Raw genomic sequence first — 8,931 nt, 5'->3', positions numbered from 1 at the left:
CTCCTCCGTGGGGGTAAAAAGTCTCACCAGGAGAAGGCGCCTCTCCCACAGCATTTTCACTGATAAAAATGGGGCTGGCTTTGAGCGAAAATGCCACTGTGATTCCTCCAATGGGAAATCAATAGGAGTCCAAAATTAATTAACCGTGTCTGCAGTTGGGGCAACCAGTTAAATAAAGCTGAATGAGGCTTTCAGCCCGCAGCTGGGGCAGGATCCACCCGTCGGATGCCTCCATCTCGGCTTCCTTTGACCATCCCCCTCCATCGATTCCGCCCTCTTGCAGCTCCCCCTCCATCCCCGCTCCCACCGGGAGATGCCGGCAAGTCTTTCCAGGGAGAAGGAGCCAGAGGGCCCCACCACGAGCTGCTGAAGGTCAGACCGACTGCTGCCTTCCGATGGGGCGGGCTCCAGAGAGTAAACAATAATTAACCTTAAATTAAAACTGGTTGTAATCTTTGATTACCCGCCTGGTTCTGCGATGTGCCAAAGCCCATTTTGTTTCTGGTTTCCTTGGAGATACCACCCGGTCTCCCCACCCCCTTCCAGCTCTGCTCCAGCTTTTTTTTTTTTTTTTTTTTCTTTTTTTTTTCTTTTTTTTTTTCTTTTTTTTTTTTTTTTTAAGCAGGTTTAAAAACAGCTATTAGGAGAGCTTGTTAATCATCATCCCAGGCTGCTAATAGCACTCTGGCCACGGTTAATCACAACGAGCTGCAAGGATGCTGCAAATGCTTTCAGTGGAATAATTGCCCCCCTGTTCCTTCCCTCCACTGCATCCCCTTTTCCTTTTATGCAGATTCTCTTCTCTGCCCAGGTTGGGAAATCTGGATGCAGGATACTTCTGGCTTTTTCGATTTTGGCTTAGCTGATGGTGACACCCTGACCGAGTCGGGGAAGGGCTGTGCCCTGCCGAGACCCTGTTTGAGTTGCAGCTCAGCAGCAGCTCTTGCTCATCGGGTGTCCAGCAAGAGATGGGGATTTGGGAGCGCGGGGCTGTGTCCTGGGAAAGGCAGGGCTCGAGCCGGAGATCAGACGTCCCTGGGGATGTGGATGCTGTTAATAACAGGCTACGGCTGCAGCCTCCGCCTTTTCAAACCTCCGAGGAACTTCTTTTTTACTCATCAGTGCCCCGTGCTTCAGATGTGCTGTCAGCTGCACTCAGAGCAGCCTTCTCCCCGAGAAAATAAGTGGAGGGGGATGAAGCTGGAGATAACGTACGTGATGCTGGGCTGGCTCCATCTCCAGGGCATCCTCCTCCCCCCGGAGCTGCTCCAGCTTCCTGCTGCTGTAGGTGGAGGAAGGTTTGGCCTCCCAGCTCTTAAATTTGTAAATCAGTTCAGCACATTGGTTTTTTTCTGAGTTAAGCAGTTGCTTAAGGACTTCCCTGTACAAGCCCAGGACATCGGGCTGGTGCTGTAATAAATGAAGTTTCTGTCTACAACATCCTCCCGAGAGGAGGCGGAGGGGCAGGCACTGTGGGGAGGGACCCCGAAATCCCTGATCCCCACAGCCCTGGCTGGCAGCGGGTGCTGCTCTGCCCCCGCCGATCCCATTTAGCGGGGTTTGAACCGGCGACCCACCCTTGTGGGTCTTAATTGTGGCTCTGGCTGCTTCTGCTGAAATGACAGATAGGGGACAATTCCGCCGGTTGACAATAATTGTTCTCCTAATTACAGCAGTGACATTTACTGGAAAGCCACTGCAATCCCATTACCTTCTTATGCTAAATTCTGTGACTTTAAAATTACATTCCCTGTCTCCTCCTCCTGGTATGAATCCCTCTGGATACCCATGGGGCATCATGGACGGTCCTGGGGGGGCCTGGAAGAGATGCTGTTCATTTGGGTTTGGGTGGGGTTTTTTTGAGGGAGATTGATATTTTTTGCATTTCTTATCCTGCATTTTTTAACCCGTCACCTGGATGGGGGATGCTGGAATGTTCAACAGGCTGCAGAAGTGACAACACCCAGGCTCTGCCACCCCAGGATTAATCCACTACATTAATCCATCACCCCCAGAATAGCAGAGGACACCGGGCAGAAGGAGTTGGATAGCAATATTTCTTTTTCTGTGTTGCAGGTAGCCCCCTCAAGCCTGTACATCCTCATTCTCCCCCATCACCAGGAGAAAGGTGCCTGTGAATAGTTAATTTTTAAGACCCTTAATATTTTATAAATGGTTCTAATGAGCCGATGTTCTGTTTTGTTTGGCTGTTTATGTGTCGTTAAGTCTGTGAACAAGATACTTTAATTTAATGTGTTGCCCTCAGAAATATCTTTTAATAAACACTAAAGCTCTTCTCTGGAGAGCCAGTGTTTGGTTAAGCTGGATAAATGATGATGAAGATGATGTCTTTCCATAGCTTCTTCTTTCCCCCCCCTCTCTGTACTTGCTTCACACTGAACCAGCTCAAGTCAATTATTTAAAAGGGGGAAAACTCTGATTTTCAGGATTGGGAAAGCTGAGGTAGGGTCATGCACAAGAGCTGTGCCCTAAAGCTGGACTGCCCTCGCAGACCACGATGCACCAGCACGGTCACGCCCAAGGTGTGATAAGGAAAGGGCTGAAATTCAGACACAGAACCACTGCAGAGAAACCAGGGGCCTTCCCTCTGTGATTTGGAGAAGTCAAAGGGGTTGGACCACCTCCAAGGCAGAGAGGAGCAGGAGCACCGTCTCCTCTTTGAATTATAGTTCTCCCTTTCTAAAATAAAAAATAAAAAGAGGAAAAAAGCCTTTTTCTGTCTCCAGGATGACTGCTGGGAGGTGGTCATTTTTCTTTGAGAAACTGAGGCTCCCTTGTAAAACTTATGGAGAAATAAGGTCATTTGTCAATTCAAGTCATTGTCTTCCATACATAAAAAACATGGCAAGTGCAGCTTTTGTAAAATCTAAATTGAAAGTAAATAGCGAGCGGGCAGTTCTTGGTGATAAAACCTCCCATTCTGTAGATTTCTGGCACAATATTTATTTTATCCTCTTTATAACTACAAGGGCTGTCTCTGTGTGTTATTAAAGTAATGCATTTGCTTAACCTGCACTTAAATTCCCTCCCAACCTTCCCTGATTGTACATCTCACTGCTACATGTTCCCAGCCTGCTGGTCTCAGCTGGACAATTATATTAACTGCTTCTATTTGCAATTACTATGAATCATAAAGCAAGTCTGAATTGATTGTTTTTCTTTATTGAAAATGTTTAAACTTAATGCGTCGCAAATGTCACAGCCATGGGGCTGCTCCTCCGCTCTTTGGGAAGTGCCTGGCTGCTGATGGAGCATTAGGGATGAAGTTTGTCATTTCCTCCCCTCTGCCCATCTCTTCCCCAGCGATGCTGCGTGCTCAAGGCCTGGTTGGAATGACCTGCTCTAGGGGATGGTGTCCCTGCCCATGGCAGCGGCTGGAACACGATGAAATTTAAAGCCCCTTCCAACCCAAACTGTCCTGGGGTTCCATGAATACGCTGCACCAAAAAAACCACCCCAAACCCACAAGCAGTTCCCTTCATGTCTCTCTGAGAGGGATAAAGGCCCCCTTTCCAAAATGCCCACAGGCAGTGAGCTGAATTCAGAGGAGGCTTGAGCCTGAGCTCATCCTACATCTCTTCCCTTGGGCTGTCTGCAAGGTGGAATATTGTGCTGCAGAGATGTTCACCAGGAAGTTTTGGAAAACGCCTGGGACAAACACAAGGTCACAGGCTGCAGCCACAGGGAACAGTGCTGGTGCTTCCTGCTGTTTCTTCCAGATGTTCCTCAGCTCTACTGATTTCATCTGGGGTTTCCCTTCAATGTCCCCCCCAAGGTGCTCCACCTCGAGTTGGTAGGACAAAGTTCTGGAGGTCTCTGAGGCTCCTGGATATCTTTGGTGTCTCTCGGCGCAGAGGCAGGTGAGTACCAAGGGGATGATGGATTTTGTCCAGCAGGAATTGGATGATATCCCACAAAGCACTCTCATTCCCACAACTCATCTTGCAGCCTTCAGTTCCACTTCAGCTTTTTTTTTTTCAGCCCAGCCAGGACAAATTCTCCTTGTGCCATGGCTCTGGGGTGGTGGGTGGCCCTGGATTGCACTGGTAAGGAAATGGAGGTGACCTAAAACCATGGAAAACTGGGAAAGAGAAGAACACTTGTGGTTCTGGCAGGGCAGGGAGAGCTGTGTGAGTGGAGGATTGAGCTTGGACAGGGCAGGTTGTGTCTGTGCCTGTGACTGACAGGGAGCTGTGCTTGGAGAACGGGCTACAGGAGACGACTTTGAATTCTTAATTATTATGTTTTAAATGTCACTGCAGGGCGGGTTGTGCCAGTTAGCTGAGAGAGCCAATGAGCAGAGTACAGATGGGCCTGACCCAAATCCTGGCATCCCGCAGCTCCGGGAAGGTTTGGATTTGTCTGGGATTTGTGTCTAACTTGCTCTGTCAATGTTGTCTTTTTGTTTTGTGGAGCCCAGAACACGAGGCTGATGATCCAGCTGTGAGGAAAAGCTTGGCTCACTTGGGAATGCTGCTCCTGGGGTGGGACCAGGATGCGTGTGGGACATGGTTCCTCCATCCTGTGGCCTCATCTCATGGGAGGAGCAGGAGGGAAGCCCTAGGCTGGGGTGAAGATCTGTGCAACCCCTTTGTTCCCTGGAGGAGGCCTCAAGGTTTGCTTTTCTGCATTGAGGATCTGCATTTCTGACACTACAGGACTTGCACCGAGGTGGAGCCGCGCCAGCCCGGAGCATCACGGTGGGTAGAGCTGCTCCTCTGAGCTCACTCTTGCTTATGCCATAAACTGGGAGTAACTCCAAGGACGTGGGAGAGGTTGGACAGTGGAGAGCTAGTTCAGGATGAAGCAAGGCTGGCTGAAAGCCAAAGCAAATCCAATTTGCCTTCCACCCCTGAGACAGAAATTTGCGGAGCTAAGTTCAGATTCAACTCCATGTTTTGGTTCAGCTCAAAGTGCTCCCTCTCTTTTAGTCTCAACATCATCAAAGTCCCCTTAATAAGATTTGTATCTCAGACACATTCCTCTGCAGCTTGTTGCTAATGCATCCAAAATGGCAATGTCCCACATCCCATAATACTTGCATTTTTAAAGAATCATGTGCTTTTTTCCCCCTTGTTTTTAAATCACTTTTTAGGTCCAGACAGAGCAAGATAACGGTAGAGATGGAATCAATAGTACACAGAACCGATAGAAATTACCCAGCCTTAATAAACTTCACGCACGGCTTCCTATTGCAGCTGTACATCACCCCCCAAACAAACAGAGATGCTGTGCTGGGAGGTGGGGAGGACACCTTGGTGCTGGCTGAAATAAGATGGTTATTAAAAGGGTTACAGATGACGCAGTTTTCCTCTTTTTTTGCATGGTTTGGTTTCCTCCTATGCTTTTATTGTGTTCCTGATGGTTGTGGTTTGTAGCAAGAAATTTTTCCCCAGAAAATCCTGCCACAAGTCGCCGTGTTCCTAATCACTGTTTCCTCCCCTTGGGGCTGGGCTCTGCTTGGATGCACAGTTCCCATTCCCAGCCCTGCTCTTGAGTAATCATGACAATTTTGGAGGGATTAATGTTAATAGTCACCCCAAAATGTGAGCATCCATCTCCTTTCAGCAGCTGCAACATCCTCCATGTGGGCGACAGCCGCAGAACGAGGTCCCTCTTCCCCTTCCCGGGGGAGACGTGGGAGAGATCAACACACCAAAGCAATTAAAAAATAATAATCACAGACCAGTAGAAAAGGAAAAAGCATAAAAAGTGGGACTAATTTTATGACAAGAAATGAGGCTGTAAAACCAGGAGCAATTAGAGCACAAAGGCAATTAAACCATTTCAAAAGGCTCAGTGAAATTTATTTACTTCTTCCTGCTTTTTTTTCTGGGAGGCTTTTGGGGACTGGGGACCTTTTTTTTCCCCAGTGCTAATGGGACCTGGCACCAGGAGTTTCCTTTTCGCCTCCAGATCTTAACTCTGTGTTTCTGGAGTTGAATTTTTTGAGGAATGGAAAAAAAGGCAGGTGCTTCTCCTGGCAGCGGAGCAGCAGGAGCCATCCCTCAGGGCACGGGGCTGCTTGTGAAGGGTTGGGTTACTTGCTCCTCCCAACACCTCTCCAGGCAGAGATTTTAGGTAGTTCTCCTCACAAGGATGGATTACCAGGGTCAGGGAAGAAATGCACCCACGATGGGGGGAGGCCCTGGCACAGGGTGCCCAGAGCAGCTGGGGCTGCCCCTGGATCCCTGGCAGTGCCCAAGGCCAGGCTGGACATTGGGGCTTGGAGCAGCCTGGGACAGTGAGAGGTGTCCCTGCCCATGGCAGGGGTGGCACTGGATGGTTTTAAGGTCCCTTCCCACCCAAACCACTCCATACAGGTGATGGCAGGAGGGGGGAAGCTCCTGTGACTCCCCAAACCGTGGGTTTATATTGGTGTGCTTGGGAGCCGGGGTGCTGGGCTAAGCTGAGGATGTAGATTTAAACCTGGTGGTGCCCCAAGACTTCAGTGGAACATCAGGGAGGTCCTTTGATGCAACCAGGGAAAAGAGCCTTCCCTCACAGAAAGCACTGGTCTCTGCATCAAACACGCCTGGAGACCGTGTCCTTGAGCATCCCACCACCTATTTTAGGCATCCCATTACCTAAGTTACAGCACTTAAAGTGCATCTCTGGATCTCACCCTAAATCCCGGGAAACTCAATAAGTGCTCACATGTTATGATGATGAGTTGCCTATAACTCTCTGAACACGTCTCTATATATATCTCCATATTCACTTACAGGATGAAACCAGCTGCCTGGAATATTTATTGCTGTGTTATTGATGCTCTCTGTTCCTGCAGGGGACTCTGAGCCCAGCCATGGGGTTTTGTGGTCCCTGGGGACATGTGAAGTCCTCAGTTCTCTTCCACAGCCTGTGGTTGGAAATCTTGTGGAAGATTTGTGGAAAGTCTCCAAATGGCAGTCTGGCTCCAAATTTCCCTCTTCATCTGTGTTAAACGGGGACACTTAAACGCATTTTGTGGACAAGTGGATGGACTGCCCCTGCTCCCAGTGAGGTCAGTAAGAGACACTGAGGAAAACGTAATTTCCACATATTTTAGGACCTCAGTGAGATTTCTTTTCTGGAATTGCAACTTTATTCAGCTTGAAAACTACCTTGAAAAACTTGAACATACTTGGTGCTTTGCTTTCCTTCTCTGCAAAATGGCTCAAACCCCGTGGAGCAGGAAGACCTGGCTGGGAACATCCACAGGGCCCCCAGGGCGCTGCTTTATCACCCTGATAATGTCTCCTTCCACCTCGGTCAGCAAATTGCAGTGCCTCTCAATGGCAAAGAGGCAACATAAAATCACCCTGTTTATTACAGTTACACCCTGTCCTCTGCAGCACAAACCTGATGTCCTGGCTTCGGCAGTTGTCTTCCAAAAAACCTCTCCCTGCTAATAAAGATGCAGAGGTTGAAAATGAAACCCCAGTTAGGAGCACTGGGGATGCTGTAGGAGATGCTCTCTGGGGTGGACACACAAAGGTGGGTGCCCCTGTTGCAGATCCATCAATGATAACGATGAGATGTTTCATAAAGGAAAAATTCCCCCAAATTTAGAGCTGCAAGCTCACAGCCAGCAAAGAACCTGCTTCGTTCCTCGATGCCCAACCTAAATTTGTCTGAACCTCTCCTGATTTCTCCAGATGATTTCCTGGTTTATAACTAGAAGGAAATTAGGTTTTGAAGAGCCCATAGCCTGAGATTTATTCCATTCCTGTTCCCTTTGAATCAGGAACCATCAATAGTCATGGTGTGTCACAGGGTATCTAAATTACAACGCACCATTTCAGCTGCCTAATTGGATGAATGAATTTTAGAGAAAATTAATGAATGGTGAAGTGCTCATTTTTTAGGTTGGGTTTTTTTTTTCCTTTTTTTTTTTTCCAGGTTTTTTTTTCTCCCCATGCAAATTTCTGCCGATGTAAATCAATTGTCTGCGCTCGAAATTCATGAAGCGTCGAGGGGATCCCCACAGCTTTCCCAGCTCCCTCGTGGCTGCCTTGGGAACTGATGGATAAATACAGCCAGCCAAAAATGTTGATTTCCTGGAATACTTTTACAAACAGTTCTTTGGGGTGTTTTCCCTGCTCTTTTTCTGGCCCAGAGAAGGAGGATCTGCCTCCTCCCCCAGGACCCTGCAGCAGCCCAAGGATGGGAGCGAGGTGGGTGCAACCAGGTCTGAGCTCAGTTCATTGCTTCGGGCTTTTGCTTGGTGTAAAGAGACTAAGAATATAAAGGGATATACATGTGTGTGATATATATATATAAAAATGCATAAAGTAATGTACCAAGTGTAAAAAGTAATAGAATATAGAGTAAAAATATCTATATAAGTGTGTGTATATATATATATATTTGAATATATACATACAAGTGTGTGTGTATATTTATATATATATGTAGGGGGTTGGAACTAGGTGGTCTCTGAGATCCTTCCAACCCAAACCATTTTACGACTCTCTCTGTCTGTATAAAGAGCTGTGGGTTGTTACTCTGCACACGAAGGGTCCATGTCTTGTTGCTTTAGGGCTGCTGCTCTGCCCTAGGATTTCCCAGGGGGAGCAGGGGGCTCTGAGTGATGCTCAGCGCTGCTGCAGAGGGGCTTGGATTATTTTTGGAGCTTTCTTCAAGGCGTGTTTTGTCCTTCATTTATTTTACCCTCCTGGAGAGAGGGAGACAGTCTGGAGCAAAAGAGAGAACGGAGTGGGAATGGGGAAGAGAGGGCAGGTAGGGATGGTTTTGGGGAGAGGGGTGCAGGAAGCTGACCTATTTCTCCAGTCATATCTGTATTTATACACAGGGGCTGGTGTGCTTATTTCCTCTCAGATTTAACAATGGAAACTAAAACAGGACCCAGATAACTGACCTGGTTTAAACCACTTTGTAGGATTTTTAACAAAAAAAAAAAAAAAAAGA

The sequence above is a fragment of the Aphelocoma coerulescens genome, chromosome 28 (genome assembly GCF_041296385.1).
Source record: "Aphelocoma coerulescens isolate FSJ_1873_10779 chromosome 28, UR_Acoe_1.0, whole genome shotgun sequence".
NCBI classification, from domain to species: domain Eukaryota; kingdom Metazoa; phylum Chordata; class Aves; order Passeriformes; family Corvidae; genus Aphelocoma; species Aphelocoma coerulescens.
This window is presented reverse-complemented; position numbering follows the sequence as displayed.